The sequence below is a fragment of the Molothrus aeneus genome, chromosome 4 (assembly GCF_037042795.1).
Source record: "Molothrus aeneus isolate 106 chromosome 4, BPBGC_Maene_1.0, whole genome shotgun sequence".
NCBI classification, from domain to species: domain Eukaryota; kingdom Metazoa; phylum Chordata; class Aves; order Passeriformes; family Icteridae; genus Molothrus; species Molothrus aeneus.
Window position 1 is genome coordinate 64,696,848 of NC_089649.1, and position 26,080 is coordinate 64,722,927.

A 26,080-nucleotide genomic window follows, 5' to 3' on the forward strand; every position below is an offset into this window, starting at 1 on the left:
ACTCAAGCACACTATACAAAGAATATATTTGTGGCAGAAGTGTCAGAGACAAGACAATGCAAGCAAAATAAAACAGTGAAGACTAATTTCCTGTTATAAAAAAGAAGGAAATACATGAGTAACAAAGAAACTACAGAAATTTTTTTTTCCATCAGACAAATTCCCTCACTTGGGAAAAAATTAAAATGTAAAAATACAATTATTTGGGAATTATTTTTTATTATTAGGACAATACCTCACATAATGAGGGCTGGAGTGGGAGTGTTGATCTGCTGGAGGGCAGGAAGGCTCAGCAGAGGGATCTGGACAGGCTGGATCAGTGGGCCCAGGGCTCTGAGGTCCAACAAGGCCAAGTGCTGGGTCCTGCCCCTGGGTCACAACAACCCCTGCAGTGCCACAGGTGGGGCAGAGTGCCTGGAAAGGGCCCCGTGGAAAAGGACCTGGGGGTGCTGGGTGAGAGTGGCTGAACATGAGCCAGGTGTGCCCAGGTGGCCAAGAAGGCCAATGGCAGCTGGGTTAATTATTATTAATGAAATCAAATTAAAATTAAATCAGCAGTGGTGTGGCTAGCAGGACCAGGGCAGTGACTGCCACCCTCAGCACTGAGTCCTGGTGCTCAGTTCTCAGTCATTGAGGTCCAGAGGAGGGACAGAGAGCTGGTGAAGGGTCTGGAGGACAACTCCCATGAAGAGTGGCTGAGGGTGCTGGGGGTGTTTAGCCTGGAGAAAAGGAGGCTCAGGGGTGATGTTACTGCTTTCTACAACTCCCTGACAGGAAGCTGTTGCCAGCTGGGGCTCAGTCTCTTCTCCCAGGCAACCAGCAACAGGAAATGGCCTCAAGCTGTGCCAGGGGAGGTTTAGGTTGGACATAAGAAGGAATTTCTTTGTGAAAACAGTTGTTAAACATTGGAATGGACTGCCCATGGAAGTGGTAGAGTCACATCCCTGAAGGCACTCCAGAAATGACTGGACATGGCACTTAGTGCTATGGTTTAGCTGACATGGTGGTGATCAGTCAAGGCTGGACTCCATGATCTCAGAGGCTCTTCCCAACTGAATTGACAGTGTGATTCTGTATCCTCCATTTTGTAACATTGTACACTATTTATTTGCTATTTCTCCAAGTTAAACCTTCATGGATAAAGCTCATGATCAGGATGTTGATTTTTCTCAGGATTATCACAAATATAAACAGGGTTAGGAGTAAATTTCTTTGATTTTTTTCTTTTTTTTAGTGTTTTCAGTGCAAAGGAGGTTTAACACCGGTTAGGATCTTCTAGACTTCAGCAGAGGAGACACAGCCTACCATGGACTTTTGCAGCTTAGCTGTCAAATCATTAGTAACACCTTACTGACTGAGAGGATGAGCCAATCTCACCAACAGGTAACACCATCAAGTGCAATCCACTGACTTCAGAGCTTGTTTCAAAACTGGCTTCACATTTAGACAAAGCCTCATTTCTTACTTAAAAGAAATGTGACCTTACTTAAAAGCCACAAAGGCAAGCATACATTCAGACTTCTGTCTGAACATTCTACTTAAAGAATAAATTACCACAGGCCATTTCTAGTAAGGTTTTAACAAATTTCTAGGGATGAGAACAATCCCCTAAACCTTACACAATCACTAGATTTTTTCATCTGAATAAAAATGCAAACAGAGGCTCAGAATTACTTTAAATATTGACAGAAGAATGTTCCTCTCCATTTTTTAAGATGCAGCCATCAAGTTTACAAAAAACATACAACAAGCAGCCCAAATAATATTCAGTGTGTGATTGTCATAATTTGTACATAATTCTGAAAAACAGTAAGCTAGGTAACCAATGACAGCACTTCTGAAAACATTAAATAATAATTAATCTTTAACTTAGTTACTATGCAATGTTTCTTAGTACAAAGTTCCATACCCTCCTACATAAGGTTTCAAATCTCTAACTAGTGTATACTATAGAAGTATGGCAGCCTGTTTTCCAGAGAGAAAAATAATTGTATTTTTTTTACTTTGAAAACATAAGAATCTTTATGACAGCTTTTTTTATATCTAAAATTATAGAACTTTAGCTTAGTCCACTTTCATTCTTGTGGCTCAGACTATTATGATGCTAAAAAACCCCATCCTAGTCAGCTTCAGGCTGTGCTGCAAGCTGTCTCAAATCACAGCAGACACCAGCACAATTCCCTGCAGACTCCCTGAAAAGAAGTGGAGAATGACAGTATAGTGGAGCCAAATCTTGGGAGTAGCCAGAAAAAAATGTGAAGATGAAATAAAGATGATCACACAGATAAAACAGTAAAGTTTCTTTGACAGTAAAGGAGAGTTCTATCTCTTGCTGGATGACAAACTAAAACCTTAATTCATTTGAAGCCTATTCCAGTAAAGATCTGGGTTTCAGCTACACATTAGCTACAGCCACATAGATAAGTTAAGGCCACTAAAACAAAATTGTGAAAAACTTCTAGTGAACCTCAGCTAAACCACCATCTGTTGTGGCAGCAGCTTATTGAAGATAAGCAGCCTGGAAGCATTATGGCAATTAAGAAATCTTTTGGTCATTAACTCCACACCAATTAAACACTAAAGGCTGGCAGAACCATACTGTGGCTCAGAACTGCTTTTTAAGGTGAACTCTTCTGTTTCCTGTGACTGGTTTCAGGATGAGACACAAAGAACCTTTAAATATTTACTCAGGTACTTTGTCCATTGGCAGCCCACATATATGCATATTCTCCTACTCAAAAATAATTTCCATGCACACATACAAATTATTTACTTCATTCCTACACTTTTATAGCAACCTCTTTAACCCATATTCAAAAACACCACGTTCCAAAAAGGCTCATGCACACACACATTCTCACACATGCATCCGCCCATGGAAGTGTCTCTGGGCTTGCATCATTAATGTTACCCAAATTCAGAGTATCATATCTATCTCAGTGAAATATTCCCTATAACACATTTGAAACTGTCAACTGTTGAGTTTAATATAATTACAGAACTTGAAAGAGATTGCCTTAACTTCCTTTAATATTTATAAACTAACAAAAGTCTGCCTATTACAACATGTTTTTCTCAAGGCATTTTAAAATTAAACTACCAATCTCAGGGAAAAAAAAAAACACCTAATAGTAGAAATATCTGAACTACCTGCTCAGCCTCAACAAGAAAAGAAGACAAAGAATATATCTTATCAATGTCTATAAGCATGTGAGAGGAGGGTGTCAAGCACATGGAGCCAAGTTCTACTCAGTGGTGCCAGCCAGGAAATAGTACAAGAGGCAAGAGCTGGAACTGATGCACAGAAGTTCCACCTGAAAAGAGCTGGGAACTGATGCACAGGAAGTTCCACCTGAAAAGAACTTCCTCAGTATGCAGGTGACTGAGCCCTGGAACAGGCTGCCCAGAGATGCTGTGGATTCTTCCTCACTGGAGATAGTCAAGAACTGTCTGGAAACCACCTGTGCAAGGTGCTCTAGGAGACCTACTCAAGCAGGCAGGTGGGAGCAGATAACCCCACCAGTGGTCCCATCCAACTGCAGCAATTCTCTGTAAAATTCAATGGCATCATCACCTCCCCAGCTTAGGAAGACTTCTGCTCTGAGAGCTTAAGTTTCTATTTCTGCAAAGAGGGAAACAAACAAACAAACTCAATGACACCCCACCACCAAAAACCAGAAAACAAGCATTGGCATTAAAAAAAAATCCTACTTTAAAACCTTCATTATTTTAGCCCCAAAATACAGAAGAAATCATAAAGTTTGCAGTGCCCACAGTTACTGCACTGACTTCAACCACATCAACACACAGCTGTTTGTACTAGGTTCTCTCTCTTTGAAAAAAGCCTCAAAGAGAGAAGTGGGCGGCAGAGTATATTCAAGTCTGGCACCCCTGCCTGAAGCCACATCGTTTGCTTCCAAGGAGCCATCATCGATGCAGTTTGACAGCACAAAGCTGAAAGCAGAAGAGGAGTCAAGGTAGAGCCTTACAGCACTTTACAACACTACATGTTCACTGCATTTAATATTTCCAACATATTTCAATGCTACACATGATGAGATAGCCCCTAACACACAAACTTTAGAGTCATGGCTTGCATTAATTAACAAATTGCTTTCAGGAAAAAGATTGAATTGACAGCCTTCTTTTCCTTCCCTCACTTTACAATCCTGGTATCATGACAGACATTCAAAACCTGAGGCACACAACCAAAACTTCTCAGTCAAATTCAAAACACAAGTCTACATCATGCCATGTTTTTCAGCTAGTGCATTTAACAGTCTGTCTCTCTTTCTTGAACTCAACTGTCCATTTCAAAAGGCCAAGCATATTTCATGTACCATCAACAATGCTTGCTCTTTTACAGTTTTCTCCCCTCATTCACATTGACACATCTCCTACTTCATCCAAGAGGAAAAAAACTCACATTTTAGTCTTATTCTATCCCTCTAAAGACCCCACCCTCGTTCACTACCCACAGACTTCTATTAACTTACCAACGCTGTATCTGCCACCTGTTTCTTCTGACATACAAGGAGAATAAAAGCAGAGCAAAAGAGACCAGTCCCCAAGAAAGCAGTGTTTTTCTACAAAAAAGGGGCTGCTTCAGGATCTTGTTCAGATGTCAGTCTAGCTGGCAAATATCCATGTTTAGAGCTCCTAAATGATGGCTGGTGGGCAGAGCTCAACACTAACACTGAGTTATCCTGCACTAGCTCTGGCAGCAGCCAGGCCTGCCAGCACACAGCTGTGCCAAGCCCACCTGAGAGGCAGCTGACTACCCTAAATCCAGATCATATATTAGCTTAGATAACCATTTTTTATAAAAGCTGGCTCAGGAGATAGATGGTCCTAACACAACATGCCAGAATCATTTCCCCCTTCTCAACAGCTTTATGAGTGTTATAACTGAGATTCCCAGCACTGTAAAACCTCCTTCAGCTCCTGACACGGTAGAGAAACATGCCTACTACTCACTCCTTATTTTCCAGTACCCTTTCTGAGGATTGACTTTAGAGGTTACTTCTGCTAAGCCTGCAGATTTCCTAAAGGAGGTGAAACCTAAAGGAGGAAGTAAAAAAATGATACAAAAACATGTCTCAATTAATTCACTGTTGTCCACCCAAGTCTAAGTAGCAAAACCCTTGGAGTGGGCTTCAGTTGCCAGTGTCTTTATTCCTAATTCATAAAATTACAAATAGTTATGGTTCCATGGAGCCATATCAGAGCCCATGACATTTTTAAATGACAACTACTAGAGCTAACTTATCAATAATTATTTAATAACAGATATCAATCACTAGAGTTTTATAGTCCAGTGATGCATGCATATGTTAATAGCTCATGTCTACAGCACATGTACAGGTTTGTGACATAAACCAAACACTGGCCAGTTCTCTACACAGTTTGGTCTTAAGTAGAGAAGCTACTATTTCCAAAAAGAGCACCAAGTGACTTAGGAATCAAAGTGAGCAACGCTGACATTGCAATGCAAGCCTTGACTAAACAATCACTTTTGATATTGTAGGCATAATTAATATCTAGAAGAATAAAGATGGGCATCTGAAAATTTACATCTAGAACAGTGATGTGTTCTGTGCTGTCAGCCAGACACTTCTATTGAGCCTGCTACCTTTCCCTGGAGAAGAGAAGAAACAGCTATTTAGAGCAGCAAACATTGCCCCAACAGCTGATCACATCCTCCATCTGTCTGCAGCTCAACACAGACCACTGAACTGCTGCCAAAGCAGTTAAAGGGGAAAAAAAAAGCCAGCAGCTTTTTCCTACAAGCAACTGTCACCCAGGAACCCTCGCAGAAATTAGTCCTCACTGCCCATTGTGGCTCCTCCTGGACCACAAACAATTTACCTCCCACAGGCACATTCTAAGAGGAGTAGGACATGAGTCCATAAGAGAAGCCCTGAAGTCCAGATGCCATAAGTGACAAGTTTGCTCAAGATCCAGGCAGTCCACAGCTCTGGACTTCAAAATAATTACATGTGTGACCTTGTAAAAACTTAATTATTTACCTGGGTGATTGTTGTCTCACATTTTTGAACATCCTTTGCAAGTAAACACCTGTCAAAACTACAAGCCAGTTGAACAGATTAGTGTGTGAAAGGAGGACTAATGTAAAGGACTACTGTGCATGAGGACTTTGTGACCTTCCACACTAAGTAACAATACAGAGGCACCTACAGCCCATTGTGGCTTGTTCCTCTAGGCCTGAGGAGAGACTGTGTATAGAAATATTTCATGGAAGCACACAGAGATTTTCTGAAAAATGTACAATGAAGTAAATCTTTTATTTCCTCCTTATAATGAGCAAAGTTACTCTTTAAGATATGACCTAAGGGGGCTTGTATCATAACCTATTTGAGCTCCAACTTTTTTTGGTTTTTTAAGAGGAAGAAACCATAACTGAATAGGCAGGTAGAGGCTAAGCATGGCCTCCTACAGAGGTTTTTCACCTTAGCTGACTTCAGCACTCAGCTTGTACCAAAATGTCTCCAGGCTCCCTTCAATAAAACGTGGAGAGAGACAGCCCCTCTACAGAATGATGCAGAACAGGAACCTGCCTCTCAGATGTCTGAGCAGGTTCTATCATTGCTAGGAATTTTGAGATGGAGAGAACTACCTTTGTGCCTTTTGCAAAAGAAGGGGAGTTGATTATTTAAGAACATGGTTAAAGTTGCCACCCCAAGGAAGTTTCTCACCAGTCCAACATGAACAACAGAACAACTTCACAAGAGGCTCACAGGCAACCCCATTAATATTCCCCCTAAAATCCACTTTGCAAAACAGTGCCTGGACTAACTTCTGCATCACTAAAGCAGCTGTACATCCTCTATTAAAAAAAGTAAATAACAAAAGAATATTTAGGAAAAAATATTTACCTCATGTAAATGGCTATGCTGCTCAGATGTATCTTTTTAGTATTTCTGGTGTGTTTCCTCACAGGGGGGAGGTGAAGGTCAGTAATGTCATAGGCTGCCTTGAATTTTTACAACACAAAATTAAGTAATTGTTGTGTCAAAAAAAGGCATATTTATTCTACTGCATTCTCAGAAAAGCCTCAATTTAGGCAGTTCCTCTATTATCATTAAGAGTAACATCACAAATGTCATTTCCCTGTTGAACTCTTCATTTGCAGCAAAGAAGGAACTGAACTGCAGTATTCTTTGAGACATTTAACTAAAATATTTCATTATGTTTCATTATCCTAGGTAAAATTCCACATATGGAATATTCTTTCTCAAAACAGACCAGTCCACAGCTACCTTAGTCACTATTAAATTTAAAAAAAAACACCACAAGAAAGGAAAATGTAGGGACTGTTTCCATTACCCTAATAAAAGGGGATATATGACCTCCTTTCCCATCAGTGAAGGAGCCCCAATAAATATTAAACCTTCTTTGATTACTCAGATCCATACAAACCCAGAACACTGCCTAGCACACCCGTGAAGTCCTGTACATCCTAAGCAAAGCAAGCTCATTTCCCAGTTATTTCTCCCAGTCACATCTCCACAACATGCCCTCAGCAGGTCTGTATTTGTTCAGGACCACCCTTGCTAAACACACATATCAAGGTCTGAACATTACTCTCATAGGCACCAAGCACCACCAAACTGAATTTCCACATCCTCTCAGCTCTCCTTGGCAGGCAGAAGAGAAGCTGACTGGATCTCCTGTTGTAAAGAAGAAAGTATCCAAGGACTCCCCCCAAGATGAGATACCACCACAGCAGGAAAAATGCCAAAACCAAGAAAATAATGTAGTATTAAATACTTACATAAAGCTTTATGTACTGTTTGGGGTCAAAAAACTTGCAGGATAAGAACCCTGGATATTCCCATCAATATAGACCTACTTCAGAACTAACTTTTCAAACTAATCTAGTTCCAAATTAAATCACCAAGGTTTTGCCTCCACAGTCAAGAAACAAAAGGGAGGAGAGGAAGGGAGTCACTATGTTTTTTAAAGTAAAAAAATTCTCTCTCAATATCTCTCACATTTTGCAACCAATACAGCAAGGAGAAAAAAAATCCTCTGCCTTCACACCTGGAATTAAATGTCTCCTAACAAAGGCAAAGGAGGATCCTTGGCTGATATGGATTAGACACTGCTGAACCAGATGCCATTATTTTCAGACATGCTTTTGATATTTTGGTTGTTTCATTTAACAATTCACAACCAATTATTGTCATTATCATGTGACCATGATTTTGCAGGTGCAGGAGGTGGGGGAGAAATGGACTGCTCAAGGATTGGATATACATCAAGGTCACGAGTACACACAGGCACTCTCTTCCCAGGAGCAGCATTACGAGAACTGACCCAATCACTGGTTCTGTGCCTCTGGTCTCAGGTCTATTAGCTGAAAAATGCCTTAACTGAGCATGGGAAGAAGCTATGAAAGAGCTAATAATGTCAATGTTATGCAACCACTAAGCTTGTTTTAAAGTTTGAAATGTTCTGTTTAGATTCTGCTTCTAAATTAGCAAGTTAACTCAACCATACCATCTAAAGCAAATCCGAATAGTTTTATCCCATTCTGTCTCCTTTTATTACAAAAAGCAGAACATAAGCTCTTCAGGGCAGGCACTGTATGTCTATTACCAAAAAAAAAAAAAGTACCTTTAATCAGAGGAAGAAATTTACTACCTGACTGTCACAAAGGTGCTTGTTTTTCTTCAAGCCAGTGTTTGCAAGTACTGGCTGCCTCAGCCTGAGGAGCAGAGGTTAGAATACTGTTTTATTAATTGGAGTTTATCTAGTTTACCTGAGCCTTGATAAAAATTGGCCAAAAGAAGTTTGCTTTTGGAGAGGAGGAGGCCCTACATAAAAGGACAAAAGCTAGCTATTTGCTGAACTTCTGAGCTCCTGACAAAGCTCCTCTTCTGAGTGTTTGAATCATGGAAGGGGAAGAGAGAACAGGGAAAATGTGAAATCACAAATCAAACATACATATCACTAAAACACAACGAGCTACAAAGCTGCTGAAGAAATTGGCAATGTACATTCTGCTATGTATAGAATCTCTATTTAAAAAGCAGTACCCCATAATAAAAAAATAGTCTGCTGAAGTATTTTAGGAAATTCTCAAAGAGCTCTCCAGTGTAAGAAGACTCAATACATTACTACATTTGACATACAATACTTTGAAAAATGCAAGTGAGAGAATTATATAATGGCTACTAAATTATTCCCTTTAATAACACAAGATTGGTCAAACCTGTAACAAAAAGTATTTCTGTAGTTGATCAGCTACTGACACACCACTCTTCCCTCCAAAATACCTGAACATACTAATGAATAGCCAATTTTGCTATAGTATATGTATGAATTATGCAGTGGTTGCTAGAGATAATCAAATGCCTCTCACAACAACAATAACCCAACTGTCCGTCAAAAATTTATAGGATCAAATGAAGAAAGCCTGATGCAATGCATTACTGAATTAAAACAAAACCAAAACAGAACAGAAAGCAAGATCTAGTTCTATAAATACACATATTAAAAAGAAAAAAAACCTAGAGAAGTCTTGCAGCAGCACTGGACAACTAAATGTCTTGGTTTCCAGTTCCAGTTAAAGTTGACACAGTTACAGGTTTTCAAAACTGAGACTCTCTTGCACTGATACACTGCCAATGCACCTTAACTTCACCAGCACTCCAAAGCATCTGACAGTGCTTCAGAGGATGAATTCAGATGCTACAAAGCATGTGCATGGAATAACATTCCTTCCAGGAAGATCCTGTTAGGAGTTGCCCACTTGAACCCCAGAACAAGACTCAGCATGCACTCTAATGCAGAATTTAGCCTGCAGTCTCCAAAAACCCTCCACATCAATTCAAATGTATTTGTTAGCTCTAACAGGGTTAGCTGGAATTTCAATACTGGCACATGAGCTTTTAGTCTGAACCATAAATACATTCATTTTTAAACTACAGTCAACCTGTTTTATAAAGGAGGTTCAAAGTATACATTATCCTGAACAATTATTGACACACAAGAATGTGGACCAGACACAGGATATTCATTTAACATCCTGTTTCATTCTGTCTTTTAGACAAGATTTGGAAGAATCACCTAACAGAGCACTAATAGAAGGATGTGCCCACCCCACCCAGAATGGATGCCCTAAAACCATGTAAGTGACAAAAGCTGGAAACTGCATGAGAGCAATGAGAGCAAGAGAACAAGTAGAACACACTACACTGTGCAGCAAACACTAAATTTGTGGGGGGCTGGTGGTTATATTTTACATCTTTTCAAAGATTAAATATTTAAGTTAGTTCAGCAGAGAACTGGTTGATGATTTCTTACCCACCAAAGGGAACTTCACATTATTCTGGCTAAGATGAAAGTAAAGCAAGCCTGGTTACTACTTTACAGCTGTTAGTGTGTTGCTTACTCTCCATCCAGCCAAAACAAACATTGCACCTAATTTAGAAGTGATGTGTCCTGTAAAATACAGTTTTTCTTCTCAACTTCATCCAGAAAAAACATATGCTAGTCTTTCACTCAAAAAACCAAGTCTTGTTTTGACCACGTACTTAAACTACCAAATTTTTACACACCATTAAGGTGATCCTATTCTCACATCAGCAAGAGTCATGCAATGACACTTGAAGATTTCACCTTTGCAACAAGATTATCAGCAAATTTTTAAGTACTGGCATTTTCATGTCACAACCATTGGAAAGCTATTGAAAGCATCGAGAAAGAGGTCACTGAAACCACTATGGAGCAAGCAACACCAACTTTAAAGCAGCATTATGGGGTATAAGCATTTACCTTCCAAGAAACTGAGCACAGGGATTTACCTATCCTCAAAACCTCATTCTAACATGCTTACTGTTTGATTGATCAACATCTGTGCTGCAGGTGTATTCTAGTTTAACTAACTAATCTGTTTGTTTAACTGACTTAACTCCCCACTTGCCCATCAGTCTTCAGAATCACTTGTATCACACTACAAATGGAAATGGAAACATCTGACAATTCACATACACATCTAAGAGTAGAGGCAAAAAAAGACCAGTTAAGACAAAGTCACAAATGTATTAAATCACATGTTGTGTACACTTACAAAAGTATGAATAACATCTAAGTGTAATAGACAGATGTTTTTTCCCAAAAATATAGTGCTGAAACACAGTACTTAATTTTCAAGACATGACATGACATACTTTCAGAGAGATTTTATTTGGAACTGCCTAGTCTGAAAGAAATAAGGAACACAAAGTGGGTAGGCTAGCAATGATTTTGGCTTTTAAGATAAATTTCAGAAAGATCACATACAGTCTGATGAGAACCAAAGTTCTAGACTGCACATAACTACAAGCCACAAACATCAAAATATTGGGGGTAATGGAGCCACATCAATGTCCCATTCTAAGCATCATTTTGCTGCTGCTTTTATTTCCCTTGGCATGATGATGTCTTTCAATATCTAGGAACCTGTGCCTGTAAAGGCTTGTGATCTAAGACACAAAACAAAACAAGACACATCTTCCTGGTACAGGTTTAGTTAGAATAGTGTTGAGTGATGACTTGCAAAGCTGCAAATAAAAACCTTCACACGCACACCTCTTGCCATTAAGCACATCATTCTTCTGGGTATCTAAGTCACATATAGGCTACTGTCACAAAAGGAAATTATGCATGAAGTTAAGTGTCAGATTAGGACAGACATACAGAAACAGTTAATCTAAAGTACAGTAGCCAAGTATGAAAGTGTATGAACCCAAGCTTTAAACAGAGGGGGAAAAAAGTCAACCTACAATCACCAGATTGATTGTTGACCCAGCAAAATAGATGGGCACAAAACTACATGGAGAACAAAATAAACCCATTTTTTGTATCATGGCATTTCAGACATGCTACATCACAAAAGCCAATTCTTTCATTTCCCCTTCATGTGCTCAACAAGTTTATGAGAGCAAGAGGAAACGGAGCAGGTGGTATGACATGCACATGGAAGTCTGAAGATGCTGTCAGCAGGAAATGCTGCTGTAAATATGATACCTGAACACAAGCTCTGCGTTGATAACAAAAAACTTGAGGTAACCTTCACAAGAGAAAGGAACATGAACTTATTTGCTCTTTTGCTACTTGAACCAATAGGACGCCTTTTTAAGGGCTTGATCCTTGAGTATTTTTTCTTGGGAAAAAAATCAGTTAAACTACACAATCTGCTCGAATAAATGTCACCATAATATGAAATAATGTAACAGATCTGAATTATTCCAAGACACCAGAGTGCCAACCACAGTGCAAGCTACAATGAACCTCCTATGCTTAATAACGAAGTTGGCTACTGCAAAAAGGGCGTAATGGAGGTGTCTTTTTGCTTTCTCAAGGCCCGCCCGCCTATTTCTTCCATCTCCTCCATTAAGGTGAGACCCCGCGGCTAGGGAGGCCGAAGCTGATTTCAGGACAAACCCCAGGACGCGGCGGCCCCGCGCAGCCGGCGCGGCCCTTCCCCCACAAAGGGTGGGGAGCTGCGGCCGCTGCCCAGCCCCAGCCCCACCGCCCCCTCCCCGCAGCCCCGGCCCAGCTCCGAGACCCCACCGGGGCCCGAGCGGCCCGGGGGATGTCGCGGCGCAGCCCCGGCTGCCAGCGCGGGTGTGCGATGTCACCGCGCCCGCCCCGGCCCCGCTCACCTCGCCGTGTCCCGCCGCGGCCCCGGCGCCGCCCGGGGCTCCGCTGCCGCCGCCCGGAGCTGTCAGCAGGGCGCCCACCGCGCCCGGCGGGGCGGGGGCCGCTGCCGCCGCACCCCCGGCCTTGCCCAGCCCGCCGGTGCCGCCGCTGGGTCCCGGCCCGCCGGTGCTGCCGAGGCCGCCGCCCCGCTTGTTCTTCCGGCGCTTCGCTCCGCGCTTGGCGTCGGCCGGACTCATGGTGCTGACACCCGGGCACGGGAGGAGGGAGCGCCGGGGAGGAGGAGGAGGTGGGGGGAAGGGGCGCGGAGTCGCGCCAAGCGCCCGGGGCTGGCGAGGCCGGGCGGGGCCGGAGCTCCCCGGGCGGCGCGGGCGAAGCGGGGCTGTCACGGCCACGGGGACTCGCTCGGCCCCGGCGCCGCTGGGCAGAGTTACCGTCCAATATGGCGGACACAAGGGGAAAGTGATCCCCCTTTACGTTGGGGGGCTCCCCCTCGGCGCTGACGGGAACCAGCGGCACTCGGCACGCTGGGAGGCGTAGTTCTGTACCTCCCCGTAACCTACCATCAATACTGGCAGTGGACTACAGTTCCCAGCGTGCATCGCGACGCCCGTCTGGGCGCGGCGATGAGCTCATCCGTCCCCGCGATTGCTGCTGGGAGTTGTAGTCCTCCGGTCCGCCGTTAGCCGCGCCGGCCAGCGTTGCCACCCCGGTCAAGGGACTACAGCGCCGCCCAAAAGCCATGTGACTCCTTAAAGGGGCCGCAGCGCTAGGGGATGAAGCGTGAGGGAACGTTTTAGGCAAAGCTCCGCGTAAGGGGCCGCAGCCCGCCTGCTGTTCCGACATAACACAGCCCTTAAATGTAGGGCTCTTTTGTCATACTGTCTCTGTGCAACCATCCCTCAGAACAACACAGGCACCACCGCTCCCAAATCCCACACAAGGCAGGCTGAAAATGGAGGTTACACCACGCTGGGGCTGAGGGCACTGCTGTGCCCTGAAGTGCCGAGAGGCCACTGCCTGAGTCACCATCCCTGGAAGTGCTCAATAAATGTGTAGCTGTGGTGCTTCGTGATAGTTTAGTAGTTTGCCACAGGGTCTAGTGCTGGGCTTGGCAGTGCTGGGTTAATGGTTTGACTCACTGGTCTCAGAGGTCTTTAAGAACCTGAAAGATTCCATGATTCCATGTTCTCCTCACAGTGCATGGTCACACACAGGCCCAGGAAAGGTGAAATGCTCTAGCTTTGTGCCTTCATTCATCTGGGTGGCATGAGGCAGAAATCACAGATGTGAGCGCATTAAAATTGGTGATAATTTCATGGGATCATGGAATCCATTAGGTTGGAAAAGACCTTTGCAATTTGAGTCCAACCTATGACCAAATAGCACCATGTCAATTAAACCATGGCACTGAGTGCCATGTCCAGTCTTTCCTTAAACATCTCCAGGGATGGGACTCCACCACCTCCCTGTGCAGCCCATTCCAATGTCTAATCACCCTTTCTGTGGAGAAACTCATCCTAATGTCCTACCTAAACCTCCCTGGCACAGCTTAAGTCTGTGTCCTCTTATCCTGTCATTTTCCTAGGAGAAAAGGCCAATCCCCACCTGGCTACAGCCTCCTTCCCTGCAGCAGGGATCGATAAGGTCCCCCCTGAGCCTCCTTTTCTCCAGGCTGAACATCCCCAGCTCCCTCAGCTGCTCCTCCTCAGACCTGTGCTCCAGACCCTCCACCAGCTCCATCACCCTCCTCTGGATGCAATGAAATGCTTAAACTTTGGGTGGTGTAATGCAAAAATCATAGCTGTGAGCACACCTGGTGAGTGCTTAAGGCACTCTAAAATCTCTTTTGCAGCATTAAAATTGTGAAGGCATTAAGTGGTTGTGATGGTGGGTCAGAGGATAGTTCAGGAGCACTGGCATATTTGCCTTTTATTCACCAATGACCATCCACATAAAAGATCATGGGAAAGACTCAGGAGTTTTGGGAGAGCAATGGAAGAAGGCCAGTAGAAGATGCCATCCACACTGAAGCTGTTCCAGGCTTAGTTTATCTCAGTACACATAGAGGAGCTTTGCTTTTACACACAGCAAGCTGTGAAACCAGGAGATCACATTTGTTCATTCTAGTAGGTGGAAAGGGTTTTTTGTGGCAGGACCCTGGTCTTCAAAAATACATTCAATGCTCAGCACACACAGCCCTGCATAAACTGCAAATAGCAGTGGCAAGAGTAGCTGTGTACACATAAGCATACACAGCCTTTTGCCACAAACAAATAAATTCCAGACCCTGAAGTACAAATTTGAAGTTGACTTATCTTCATAATATATGGCATTATTTTCAGAGCTAACATCTTTCACTTGAAATGATGACACAGTCTTATATAGGGCTGTCTTTATCTTCCTTTCCAAATTATATTTTCACTTGAGCCCTCTTCATTTAACACCGCGCTTTTGAAAGAAAGATTATAGCTCTGTCAGTCTCTCTATCCCCTATGTATTACAGATAAAAAGCATTATTATGAGAAACTATTATAGTAAAATCACTCAACCATACAGGAGCTAAAGTAATACTACTTAGTCTGACATCACAGTATTTAATTCTGATAATCTTATTGCAGAAACAAATGCTTTCCTTTTACACTTCAGAAAATAAGGGACATCCTGATGATTTTTTTAAATCCAGCTTTCAATATTAAAATTCACAGTGCAGGACAGTGAGTTTTTATAAACTGTGCAGGCCAGGGTCTTTTTTTAAACCAGCAGGTAAATGTAGTACTCTTACAGGTTTGCACTGAACTTAGCTACCACTTTCAATTAGCTGCTGAGCCAATAGGTTGTTTTGGAAATGAACTTGCTGCTTTGATGGTGGATTTGAATGTTTGTATGAACCGGAACAAAAGGCAGAGGAAATTAATTTCACTGCTGTGGAGACCTATGACTATGTTTCTTGTCCTTACTTGAATTAAATTACTTATAACATTCCATCTCATCCCTAAGAAAATAAACATAGTCATTTGAACAAGCTAATTTACCTCACTGTTAATCTAAAGCATGGCATTTCAAAACCCTTTTGGGGGAAAAATTACTTATACTCTGAAAATTTTTCACATTTTCCAGGAATGCCATATATAAAAACTCACTGTATAAACAGTGCAGATCACTGCAGGGCTTTCTCATGCTCTTCCTTTGAACCAAGCCAGTTTTAGCAGCATTGTAATTTTCCCTGTGAGCCATTAAGTCAATAAAGGGCTGAATAGAGTGCTCAGGTCACAGTTACCTTTGAGTTCTGCCTTTAGGATGTCAGGGTGGCTGGAAAAACTCAATATGGTTTTACCAGCTCACTGGAATATTTGTACTGGTCTCCTGTTGCACGCAGAATGATGTAAGGAGTCTATACACTGAACTACTGTTATAACCTCAAGTGAAAATTAAGAGACCAGTTAGTCATTACATTTTTTGAAATAAGAGTTTCTGTGCCAGGGAGGTTAAAATTTATGGTTTCTTTCATTTCAAGGGGTTCTTAATTATGCATTTAGTTCCCAGTTTTACAGGTGCTACTTGATGACATTGGTAATAGACTGAACTCAAAGAAGCAACTCACACACACGGCAATGCCATGGGCAGTTTAAAGCACATCAGGTGTTTTAGGAATCTTCTGGCCTCAGTTGTACCAGCTGCGATGCTTCCAGTTAATTTCTGGCAAGTTAAAGTCCCCAGTAAGGACAGGGGCAGTTGGCTTGCAGGTGTCCCTTAGTTCCTCAAAGACTCATTTTCATCATCATCCTGGCTGTAGGTCTGTAGCTGACTCCCATGATGACATCCACATTATTTGTTTGCCACTTGATTGTAATCCAGAGGCTCTCAACTGTTCCATCACCAGCTGTGAGCTCCATATATTCTAACCCTTCTGTTCCATACAGTGCTATCCCTCTGCCTCTCCTGCCTATCTCTCCTCAAGAGCCTAGTAGCATCCAAAATGGCACTCCAGTAACAGAACTCATCCCCCCAGACTGGGCCCAGAACTTCTAGCTCCTTGGCTTCGTTCCTTATGCCTTGTTAATTAGTGTAGAAACAGTTCAGGTGTGGTACATTGTAGCCAATACCTTGTAAAGCAGATTAAGGGATCCCAATAGTGCTCATTTCCTCAAGTTTTTGGCACGCAGTGCCCTCACTCCTCACAGGTGAGCTTGGTTTTATCCCTTTCCCCCTTCCAAGCTGGTTCAAAGCTCGGTCAAGGAGCCCCACGAGCTCCTGTGCTACAGCTCTGTTCCCCCCTGAGACAGGTGTATCACATCAGTGCTCAGTAGACCAGGTGTTGAGTAGATCATGTCATGGTCAATAAACTCAATTTTTTTCCAATTACACCAATCTTGGAGCCACATATTGACCTGATGGATCTGCCCAACAGCACTATTCCTTATAACTGGAAGGATCAAGGGAATCAGCACCTGTGCTCCCTATCCCTCTGCCAATAGTCCCAGGGCCCTTAAGTCTCTTTTGATTCCCCTCAGACTTCTCTTTGTTATTTCATTGCTGCCAGCTCAAACAACCAATAGCAGATAGTAATCAGATAATCAGAGCCTTACTAGGCTGCAGAATTTGCCAGTAATGCCCCTTGCCCAAGCCTATGGGAGACAGTAGAATTCTATGTGAGTTGGGTCCAGTCTGGACAACTTCAGCAACTGGCACGAATTTGTCTTTGCTGTCCAAAAGGTGCCATTTTAATAGAAGTTAATTTTCCTCTACAGGAGAGTGAAATGCAGGTGGGAAGGTATAGGGAAGGATGTATTTATACATAAGTGTGCAGCATCACAGCATATGTGTACACTGACTGTCTTTTAATCACCTTACCTGCACTTCTCACACCCAATTCCAGAGTATCTGAGCTCCTTTCAGGAATGATGGATATTGACAGCAAGCTCCTGGACAGCCATGGACTCTAGGCACTCCCTCCTTTTCAAAGAAAGTAAATGTTCTCTGGGTGAGGCTATCAATTTATTGGCTTTGGTTGAGAGAGTTTCTGGTTGCTTGGTGGGACTAAACTGAAGAATAATGAAAGCAGCATCATTCTTCCAGCAAGGCTTTCTGTAAAGCAAAAGACTGCAGCTTTTCTTTTAGATGGCCAAAATTAGTTTCACCCAATCTCCTCTGGAATTTGTTTCACAGCCAGATGCCTCAGCTGAGAAGACTTTATCTAATGCTGAAGAGGTTTAGAGCAAAATAAAAGGAATCTCACATGCTGAATAATAAAACTTCATTTCAGGACCCGTTTATGACCCCTTTGACTTTATGGTTCTTGAATTTTTTCCTAGACAACCTTCTGGTCCTTGAACTATGTGTTTTTTAAAGCCATAAGCACAGAGGTCTTGCAGAAAGTCAGACTTATTCCAGGGCATCCACCATGAGAACAGTGTCCCAAGGGGAGCCTCGACTTGGTGCTTGCTGTAGCTGGGAAGATGTGTGATTCCTGGCTTCTTGTTCTCAGTGCCTGTGCTGAAAGGCTCCTGTGTTGTGCAGAAGCAAAAAAGCAAGAAAATATTTTTTGTCTTTCCAAATAACAGTAAAAAACTGAACAAAGGTGAATTTCTTACCATGGGAATGAATCTCTACTGAACTGATCTTAATTCAGCAACTTTTTTCCAAACATTACTTTGATTCTCATTTTTTCCCCATTTAGAGTAGACTCTTTCAGTCTATTCTGAAGAATGCCTTTTGAAACATAACCTGCATTGTATAAAGAATTACCTAATTCTGGCCACTGAAATACGGGTTATGTCATGTAATGTTGCTTCTCTGCCAGCTGGCATTTTACATAATGAAATTCTTTGCTTTTTCTGCATTAAAAAAGCAACTTTGCTGTCCCCTTGTTGCCCTTGCGAAACAAATAAATGTTTTGCACATCAGTACTAAGACAGCAGGTAAGACTGTACTGGTTCCAGTTTTTCCTAACTAGAGCATGAGGTTCCCCCTCTGTGAGGGAAAGGCTGTGGCTGCAGGTCACTGGCACAGCTGGAGGATGTCCTTCTATCAGCAATTCCAGCAGCAGCTCAAATTGAAGCAGAGCAGCTTGGACAAGTCTGCCCTCAGACGCTTTCAAACCCTTGAAATAAAGTGTACAGGGAATGATGTTTGGTCTCTCAGCTAGCATTTGGGAAGAAAATCCAATTTCCACCTTTCAGAATAGGTGTTAACTACACATTCAGAGCTTTGATGGTGTGCTGGGGGACTGAAGAGGATATTTTCATAGTGTGATCTTCTCTTTCCACAGAGTCCCTGTGCAGCAAGAAAATACAGCAGCAGCTTCCTTGCTCACAGTTTCCAGTCCTGCCTGCCCAGCCAGCTCCCTGCCTTCAGGAGCCCAGGCTTTCCACTCCTTCTGAAGGCCACAATCACCAGGGATGTTCCATTTCCCTGCCTTTTCTTCTCACCAACCCTTAAAATGAAGCATTGGCAGCCATTCACTGAGAGGTCTCCCAGCATTTTTGGTTGGTTCCACATGTCAGGTTCAAATTATTCTAGGAGTCTTCCTCCTGTTTCCAGCAACTGCTTTATAACAAGGTCTGGGGCTCTTTTGACCCTTTCATTTCACCTTTTAAAAGATGCCAAATCCATCCATCAGTTTTAATCCAGAGTATGACAGCTGAAAGATCAGAACCTGCCTCCTGGCAGCCATTAGCACCTACAAGCACATGTCCAATTTCTTTGTGAGTTGTACCAAAAGAAACATGTTCTGCTTTTGCACTCTTTTCATCTGGAGCTTTTTAACATTATCAAAATGAACAAGGCAAGCTATGAATCTTTCTTACTGTTTATCTTTCTGCTTTGGCTTTTAAATTTATGATCATGGGGGAAAAAATAGTATCCCATTGCTCTTCTGTCAGCTGTTTCTTCAATAACTTATTTTTCCCTATGACTGAATTGTCATTTTATTAGCAGATCTCTTCATAACATGAAGAGACAGAGCTCATGGATTACCCAAGTTTCCACCCTATGTCTAAGAAACTCAACAGAGAAAAAGGATAAAAATTTCCTGTTTGCCTCTGTTCATCTCTGAGCAATCCAGTTCATGAATTTTAATTGACATTTGTAAAGTAGTTGAGCCCAGAGTAACAGTGAGGGGGTTTATGGGTTTGCATCATCTTTCTTGGATGTCAGGAGAGACAAAGTCCTAGATAGGAACACCTCCACACCAGCAAGCCCATGGGGAATTAACAGCAGTCTCAGTCAGCATCTTTTGTCCATCCTGACAAAACAAGGTGGAGAACTGGGCCTTAGGATGCTCTAGGTGTTGCTTTAAAGCCTGGACAAACCAAGTTTACCAGACCACCTTCAACAAAATCCTTAACATTTCACTTATTATTGTGATGCCCCCAATCAGTTTCTGAATGTTTTCCAGAAGATGTCTGGCCCCAACCTTAAAAAATACCAAGTAACAAAGGGCATGTGGTCACATGGCACTGTTTGTTATGGCACTGCTTTTTATGGTGCCCTGCTCAAAGAGAGTAGCAGGAACTCAGGTGAAGCTGATGATCCTGTGTTTCCTGTTCTTGACCTTTGCCTCTCTTCCCCAGGTCTTCTGCAGTGCGGCAGTCCCCATTTCTGAGCAGAATCTGAGACAGAAGAGATCCATCTACAGCCTCTATCTGTTTTACAGGAATGGGGTCAAGCCCTCATGAGCCTGTCCTCTTTGCACTCTAAGCTGTGATGCAGACCCTGACCCCCAAACCATGAGGCTTCAGCTGCATGACTCAGTGGAGGACACAGCACCAAAACTAAACTTTGCTGCTTTTACCCCTGACACAAGTTTAACCTGGTTCACATAGTGCCACACAGCAGACAGAGCCCATGTCTGGAGTGGGGTTTTGGTCTGCAAAAGAGCATACAAGTTTAAGCACTAAAAAACAAAAGAAGCTAGGAAAGTAATTTCTAGAAGCTGTTCACAGCTGTAGTGGGAAAAGGAAACCAAACCAATGCTACCACCTTGTCTCAGTGACCCAATTAAGAATTTTTTAATCCACCAATCACTTTCAGTCCCATTTGACAGAGGCAGTGATGACAGGTATGCCATTCTATGAGTTTCAGGCTCATATTAGCTTTCACATCCCAGGGTAGTCCCACCAAGGGAAAACACTTCCAATCCCTTATCAGGGAGGCAAGAACTCAGTGGCCAATCAGCCCATGTCAGCACAGCATAAAAGATGCTGCCTCTTGCCTGGCCAGGCGGAGAGGAAATTGAGAGGGCTGGGAAGGATAGGGAAGGACTGTGAAAATGCAGAGTCCAACCCCATGGGAAACTTCATTTCCACTCTTCACAGAGCAGCCTATTTCCATGGAGACTGAGATTTACAGGTGGCCTTGCAGAGATGTCTCCAGACCTGGGGTGCTGGGGGCAAATTTTGGTTCAAACTCAAAGATACCAAAACCAGCTGTGAAATTCCAGTCCAGACCAACTTTCTTACCACAATAAGCATCTGTACTTCAACTTAAATATTTGATGAGATTATTGCAACTGACTGGGTGTGCCCCCACATTGTTGAATCGTTTTCATCTTGTCTCCTAAAATCCAAACCTGGTCTTTTAATCCTCAGAAAAATGAACAATTAATATAATGATGTGTTCCAAAGAGATGCCAAGCACCAGAAATCTCATAGCAGCAAGTATGAATATGTCTGGATTTCAGCTGCAGGTGCTTTAAGAGTTACCTGTTATTCTAACCAATTCACATCATTTGCACAGTGGGGCTTTTTGCTGGATTGATAAACAGTTCTCTGTAAACAACCATTTCATGGTATTTATATGAATACAGGGTGCCATAATTCTCAGCTTCTCTCATCCCTACAAGAGAAATTATTCAAAGAAATTCCCCAAAGGGCAAGTCACATTTGGATAAGGCTGGCATCACTCCAAGAGTGTGAGATTGCTAGAGAAAAGGAATTTACTTGAGGAAGAATGAGAATATAGCATTATTTACCAGCTAAGAGCTGTTCCTGCAGGGAGTGGAACATCATCTGCCTTGGTATCAGAGGAAACTGAGGCCGTTCCACATCTCAGCCCCAGATTTAATAAACACTGACATGTTTGCACAGTATGTGCTTGCAAGAGGCATTTCTGTAAGTGCAAGGAAGCAGTTTGTGCATTAGCAAGGCTGGCAGAGGCATTTTCTGTGCCACTTCAGTATCAGAGTTGTCAAGTGCACTATCAAAAGCTTCAGCAGAAATGGGCTTTTTAATGTACACTGTTCCAGGGCACAAACCATTAGCAGAAGGCTACAGTTGCTGGGTTTTGGGGCTTTTGTAGATTATCTATTGATCTATCTATTTATTTATTTTGAAGTAGTAGAAATTTCATGTGAACTGACTTGTACATGAAATAAAAAGGAACATTTAGCACACATCTTTGAGCATACCATTATTTTTAATCTCAGAGAAAACCAAGACTTTTAAAGCATCCATATTCAGAGAGTGCCTTGTACCATCAACCATGTGCCATTTGTTTGTGAAAAGGGTGAAACAAGGAAAGACTGGGCATTGCAAACACAGCACCTCACACAGCCCAACCCATTACAGTGAACATTAACAGACAGCTTGTAAACACAGCTGGGGCACAAAAGGAGCACCTTCCTGCCTTCCTGCCTGCCTTCCTGCCTGCCTTCCTGCCTGCCTTCCTCCTTCCTTCCCTCCCTCCCCTTCCTCCCTCCTTTCTCTTCTTCACAAGTCCTTTTCCCACTTGTTCCAAAGCCCTCCAGGATGTTTCCCAAATTATTCAGAACAACAGTGAGAAGCCCTGCAACTTTAAATAATCAGAAATCGTTTTTCAAGCATAAATCCTTCCCATCCTGGCTAATTGAGTCAAGGCTGACTGAGAAATGATAAATTTTCTCTTCCCCCTTTTAAAATGTCTACATTATTGTCGATAATTCATGCCAACTGAAGTCAAGGGATACAGGCTACTGTTGGGTTTGGTTATGATAACTTTATTTACATTTATTTCTATCACATTTCAGCTTCCATAGGCCATATAACAGCTCCCTGTCTCCAGCTAATGAAGCACTTCTAGTCATCTCATTCCAAATTAAAAATATGGCACTGCTGTTGTGCCAGATAAGACATGGGTGTATTTTCCTAATTATTTTATTTCTTGGTGACTAAATTGGAAACAGACTGAACAAAGAAGAGATATTTCATTATATGTCTGCAAATAAATGATATATAAAACAACTACATCATATGCTTCAGTAAAATAACTTGCTGCTGTGAGGAATACTCTCTGCTAAAGATTTACTTGAATATCCTGCACTTCTCAAAGAAGGGTTACCTCTCTACGTTTCAAGCAATTTTATTTTCTTCAAAGTGCAAAAGAAACAAAAAGTGGAAAAATGTTTTAATTTAAAAGTGTGTGGTAGCCAAATGCATCGTAGATGAAAATAATGGATAATAACTCAAATCCAGAAGGGGCAGCAGATTCAGCCTGAATTAATTCTAAAGCTTTGTCAAAGAGAGCAATTCATTTTTGGCAGCTTGAAAGCTTAGAAAGCTGGTAGGGGAAGGGCTGCCAGAAATGTGTTTCTTGGAAGGAGACTTTCTCCTGAGGATGCCCTTTAGAAATTGATCTAACCTGGGTCACCCACAGATGCTGCTTGTGCTCTGGTTTAGGAAGTACAGGGATGGGTGAAGTTTCCTTTCTGCCCAATGCCCTCCATGATTCCCACCTTCTATTTAACCTCCTTGGGTTCAGTTTCCCAAGAATTAAATGGAAATAAAACTCATGGGGCAAATCTTCTTTCTGAGCCTGTCATGATGCCTTACTGCAAGAACCATATAAATCCCATCTGTAAAGTAGATTGCTCTGTAAAAAATCTGCCATAGTTGAACTAAACCCTCATTTTCTCTTAAAAAACACAACATTAACATCATATAAAAAGCCAGTGGAATTTCAATGGCATAGAAAAAAATCATTGACCATTTGTCAAGTTCTGCATAAAACTGGAAAATGCTTCCCCTGGTACTGTTAAACTGCAAGAAGTCTCATCGGCTTGGCCTAGTTAGCATGGGTGAGTTTTTTCAGTGTGTTCCTCCTGTTATCCTTGTAAATGAAAGAAACACAGAAGCTGTGGAAGACATACCCCAAAAAAAGGCCAGAACACGACCTCACAGAGCTGCAAGTCAGGAAGAGCTGGGACTTGGGCAGGGAGAGCAGGTGAGTGTCCCACGAGAAGACATGGATTTTGAGAGATGTTTCATGGACATGGATTTTGAGAGATGTTTCTTCTTCTTTGAGAAGACATGGATTTTTGGAGATGTTTCTTGGACTTCAGCTGTGGTGAGGGTCTCCTGAAAAGCCTCCATCAAGCTTCTTTGGCAGCCAAGAGGGGAAGGGGTGAGGGTGTGTTAGCAGAAAGCAGGAGAAGATGGTACAGAAAATGCAATTCAAGCAGAAGAACAAAAGACAGAGGGGACCAGGAAAAATGTGGAGGTTTTGAGTCGCCCTTTCTTTCACCGTATGCTGCCCATGTGCAAAATCAGCTCTATTCCATGTGCCCAGGGTGAGGGTGTGTGACAATACTGGGCTGTTGGGATAAAATGTGATTAAAAGAAGATAGAAACAACAGCCTGACTTCATTCTACAGCTCTGTAAGTGTCTGTGTCACTCACCTATTTTTTTTCTACATGCTATTGGTTTTCTGCTTTGTCTTTTATAAATACACCATTTCCATGTATGCATACATTTTATCTATTAAGAGCCACAGATTTGCAGGCAGTGAGGCCATTCCTTTCCACAGTGACATCAGCCAGTGGAGGATGTGATTTATTTTAGCACGATGCAACTCCCTGTAATCAGAGTAATGTTGCTGCAGTAGCCAGAGGCTCCCTGCACAATGCAGAACATTTTGACGCAGTGCAAAGACTCCTCCTTGCCATAACAAAAGAGACACTGAGAGATGTGTTCACCAGCCCTGCACCACTGACACTCACACAGGTCCTGAAACAGCAGCCCAGGCCTGGGTGCCACGAGCTGTGCCCCAAACTGCTCTGACCCCACCGTGCCCAGGGCTCTGCAGTCAAGGCTGACAATGGCCAGCATCAGCCCACCTCAATCTGCCTCCACCTGGGACTGTTGCTGCCATAAAACAGACTGAGAGCTCTTTGGAGAAGGGCAATGCCTTTTCATTCTCTGCAGAGCATCCCACTCTCCCCTGGACACTGCACAAAGCCGCTCTGCCGTTTCCAAGGTGATGCCTGGAGGTGAAGCCTGTTATGTATTCTCTTGCAGGTAACAGCAGCTGTAGCTCAGAGATGCCCTTGGATGGGCCATTGTTTGAAAGGAGGTAGGAAAAGGACAGAAAGATCTATTAGCAACCAATTTTTAAAGACTGGAAAGAAAAAAAAGAAAATAAGGACATTTATTTTATGTTTTCTAATGCAGTTCAAGTTCTCACACCTAGGAATGAGCATTGTATCTATGTTGTAAACAACAAAATCAATCATTTGATACTGGTTTAGTTTTGTAAGATAATGGTTACAAATGTTGTTTATGCCTAGTATTAAGTCTTGAGTTGCCTGAGGAGGACTGACTTTATAAATCAAAATGTAGATGTTCCTTCCTGAGGTCTGCCTAGAGGAAGAGCTGGCTGTGGGTACAGCACTTCATCCCTCACTGCCCTTGGACCTCTTGAAATCTTAGGGAACACTTTTTAAACTTTAAAATATCTTTCTGGAATTTCCTCTCAGAGTCTTGCCACAATCCAAAAATTACATTATTTTAAGCCTGATTTACATTCCCTGGAGTCTTTCTACTGATCTCCTTCAGCTCAAAATTTCACAATACCCTGTGGTTTTGCAAGAAATAGTTTAATAGACACACTACAGTCAGTGTGCTAAGAAAACAAAAAGCTGACTCCAGAAGATGCTTGTTTCCTTTCTGGTTTTCCTCCTAGTAGCTCCATGTGGGAACCATAAGTGTAAACCATACACACTTGGATAAAATGGGCATTTCTTCAAAACATGAAAGTCTGTTCTTGCAGGATAGTGTTGATCTCCAGGAAGGCCAGAGCAACATTTCATCCAGGCTGCTGTCTGCCACTGAGAAATCAATGCCAGACATTTGAAAGGATGAGTGATAAAGCCAATGCAACAGCTTGGAAAAAAACCAACAGAGACCACTGCTTCTTCCAGCAGGATCCATCTTTATTACACACAGTCCAGTATTTATGTTTCTACCTGGGAAAGTTTAAAACAAGTCTTAGGGTACAGAAGGAAAGACAAAACAGCCACAGCCACACCAGTAAGCACTTGTTAGAGCAGACATTTCTGCCCTTAGTGGCCATTCACCCAAATGCTCTGCCTCCCAGTGTCCTGGGAGGCAAAGGAAAAACATTCACACATGGTGTTTATGGCTGCAGTCATTGCAC

General features: G+C 42.5%; 1 protein-coding gene across 1 annotated transcript in view; it reads right to left on the reverse strand.

The window, feature by feature from the left end:
• Nucleotides 1-12,712, reverse strand: part of FAM193A (family with sequence similarity 193 member A) — a 76,903-nt gene extending 64,191 nt beyond the window's left edge. The window contains exon 1 of the mRNA XM_066549219.1: nucleotides 12,675-12,712. The gene's annotated coding sequence lies outside the window, so the exon portion shown is untranslated. The remainder of the gene's footprint in view (nucleotides 1-12,674) is intronic.
• Nucleotides 12,713-26,080: the final 13,368 nt, after the last annotated feature.